The sequence below is a fragment of the Anolis carolinensis genome, unplaced genomic scaffold (assembly GCF_035594765.1).
Source record: "Anolis carolinensis isolate JA03-04 unplaced genomic scaffold, rAnoCar3.1.pri scaffold_7, whole genome shotgun sequence".
In the NCBI taxonomy this organism is placed as follows: domain Eukaryota; kingdom Metazoa; phylum Chordata; class Lepidosauria; order Squamata; family Dactyloidae; genus Anolis; species Anolis carolinensis.
The window spans coordinates 40,900,942-40,904,536 of record NW_026943818.1 but is presented as its reverse complement, the minus strand read 5'-3'; positions in this window follow the sequence as shown (position 1 = coordinate 40,904,536).

Here is a 3,595-nt window from a genome sequence, read left to right as displayed (position 1 = left end):
CAGCCAATCCCGAGCCGGGACAACGCCCAGGCGCCAGCGCTCCCGGCCAATCCGGCGCCGCCTTCCTTCCTTCCTTTTCTTTTTCTTTCTTTCTTTCTCTCGCTTTCAGCCCCGCCCCTTTCATCACGGCCCGCCCACGTGCCGCCGCCCCGCCCACATTTAAAGGGGCAACAAAGGGGACACCATGGAGCATGCGCAGAAACGCTCTCCCTCCCGTGTCTTCACAGGGAGAAACAAGGTACAAAAATCATAATGTATTATTTTGTTGTCGAAGGCTTTCATGGCCGGGATCACAGGGTTGTTGTATGTCTTTCGGGCTGTGTGGCCATGTTCCCGAAGCATTCTCTCCTGACGTTTCGCCCACATCTATGGCAGGCATAGATTGCCATAATATAATAATATATAATATAATATATAATAATGTACAATAATAATAATAATAATAACTAAATAATAATATAGATTATTTTTATTACTAATAAAAAGTGTTCGACTTGGGATTTTGTGATACGAAATCCAGCATGTCTATCTTGTTTGCTGTGTCATACAATAAATAATAATGTAAAATAATAATAACTAGAATGTAACATAATAATGATAATCATGTAAAGTAATAATAATGTAAAATAATAAGTATAATGTAAGATAATAATATAATCATGTAAACTAATAATCATGTAAAATAATAGCATATGATAATAATATAAACTAATAAGAATAATGTACAACAATAATAATAATACTAAATAATAATATAGATTATTTTTAATAATAATAATAATATAAACTAATAAGAATAATGTACAATAAGAATAATAATACTAAATAATAATATAGATTATTTTTATTACTACTACTACTACTACTACTACTAATAATAATAATAATAATAATGTAATGTACAAGAAACGTGGGTGGAAAACAAGCACAAAATTGGGTTTAAATCTGGGTTTAATGGCTCTAAAAACAAGTGGCTTTTGAAAGAAAGAAAGAAAGAAAGAAAGAAAGAAAGAAAGAAAGAAAGAAGGGATGGGGGCAAAGAGGAGGGCGGAAGAGGCCCGGCACATTCCTGGCATATTTAATAATAATGATAATAATAATAATAATAATGATAATAATGTAATCTAATAATCATGTAAACTAATAACATGCAATGATTAAAAATATAAACTAATAAGAGTAATGTACAATAATAATAATACTAAATAGTAATACTAAATAATAACATAGATTATTTTTAATTATTATTATTATTATTATATATCCTCAGCTTGTTTGCTGTGTCATAATAAAATAATAATAATAATAATAATAATAATAATAATAATAATAATAATAATAATGTAATGTACAAGAAACATGGGTGGAAAACAAGCACAAAATTGGGGCTCTGGGTTTCATGGCTTTTGCAGAAAGAAAGGAAGGAAGGAAGGAAGGAAGGAAGGAAGGAAGGAAGGAAGGAAGAAAGAAAGAAAGAAAGGAAGGAAGGAAGGAAGGAAGGAAGGAAGGAAGAAAGAAAGAAAGAAAGAAAGAAAGAAAGAAAGGAAGAAAGGAAGAAAGGAAGAAAGGAAGGAAGGGAAGGAAGGAAGAAAGGAAGAAAGAAAGAAAGGAAGAAAGGAAGAAAGGAAGAAAGAAAGAAAGAAAGAAAGAAAGAAAGAAAGAAAGAAAGGAAGGAAGGAAGGAAGGAAGGAAGGAAGGAAGGAAGAAAGAAAGGAAGAAAGGAAGAAAGAAAGAAAGAAAGAAAGAAAGAAAGAAAGAAAGAAAGGAAGGAAGGAAGGAAGGAAGGAAGGAAGGAAGGAAGGAAGGAAGAAAGAAAGAAAGGAAGAAAGGAAGAAAGGAAGAAAGGAAGGAAGGAAGGAAGGAAGGAAGAAAGGAAGGAAGAAAGGAAGAAAGAAAGAAAGGAAGAAAGGAAGAAAGGAAGAAAGGAAGAAAGGAAGAAAGGAAGGAAGGAAGAAAGGAAGGAAGGAAGGAAGGAAGGAAGGAAGGAAGGAAGGAAGGAAGGAAGGAAGAAAGAAAGAAAGGAAGAAAGGAAGAAAGGAAGAAAGGAAGGAAGAAAGAAAGAAAGAAAGAAAGAAAGAAAGAAAGGAAGGAAGAAAGGAAGAAAGGAAGGAAGGAAGGAAGGAAGGAAGAAAGAAAGAAAGGAAGAAAGGAAGAAAGGAAGGAAGAAAGAAAGAAAGAAAGAAAGAAAGAAAGAAAGAAAGAAAGAAAGGAAGGAAGGAAGGAAGGAAGGAAGGAAGGAAGGAAGGAAGGAAGGAAGGAAGAAAGAAAGGAAGAAAGGAAGAAAGGAAGAAAGGAAGAAAGAAAGAAAGAAAGAAAGAAAGAAAGAAAGAAAGAAAGAAAGAAAGATAGAAAGGAAGAAAGGAAGGAAGGAAGGAAGGAAGGAAGGAAGGAAGGAAGGAAGGAAGGAAGAAAGAAAGAAAGAAAGAAAGAAAGATAGAAAGGAAGAAAGGAAGGAAGGAAGGAAGGAAGGAAGGAAGGAAGGAAGGAAGGAAGAAAGAAAGAAAGAAAGAAAGAAAGAAAGAAAGAAAGAAAGAAAGAAAGAAAGAAAGAAAGAAAGAAAGATAGAAAGGAAGAAAGGAAGGAAGGAAGGAAGGAAGGAAGGAAGGAAGGAAGGAAGGAAGAAAGAAAGAAAGAAAGAAAGAAAGAAAGAAAGAAAGAAAGAAAGAAAGAAAGAAAGAAAGAAAGAAAGAAAGAAGGGATGGGGGCAAAGAGGAGGGCGGAAGAGGCCCGGCACATTCCTGGCATATTTCTCTCCCGCGTCCTGATCAGCCTTTCCTTGGCCGGCTTCCCCGCATTCGAACCACGAGCAGCGGTGCCCCTGGCCATGCGCAGAGTGCGGCCCATGCAGCGCCACCGGGAAAGACCCGGCCTCCTCCTGTCTCCGACTCAGACATGAAAACGCATTATTTTGACATTAAATGCTTCATGATTTACTAGCCTGTCCCCCCGGCATTGTCCGGCTGTGGGTGGACTACAACTCCCATCATGCCAGGTGGACCGCGTTGGGCAGCTTGCTCTGGGAGCATCACCGTGGGGTCCGTGGGGTCCGGGGCGGGAGGGAAGGGAGGACTACATCTCCCACCAAAGCCCTCCAGTGGGTCCTGGGAGCCAGGTTGGGTCCCGGTCCATCCTCGGTGGTGGTCGTGGTGCCTCTGGACGGGGTGAACTCCAGATCCCAGGCGTGAAGGCTGCTTCCTCCCAAAGCCTTTCCCTTTGGACTCTTATTTGGCTTCACCGTTGCTTTGCCTTTTGGCTCTTCTTGCCTCTTGCTTCGCTTAGAATCATAGAAGAGTAGAGTTGGAAGAGACCTCACGGGCCATCCAGTCCAACCCCGTTCTGCCAAGAAGCAGGAAATCGCATTCAAAGCACCCCCGACAGATGGCCATCCAGCCTCTGCTTAAAAGACTCCAAAGAAGGAGCCTCCACCACACTCCGCAGCAGAGAGTTCCACTGGTGAACAGCCCTTCTCACCGGGAGGAAGTTCTTCCTGATGTTCTTTGCCTCTTGCCTTGCCTTTTGTCTTTCCCTTTTGCCTTTTATTTTGCTTCACCATTGCTTTGCCTTTCCTCTTGCTTGCCTCTCCTTTTGCCTTTCC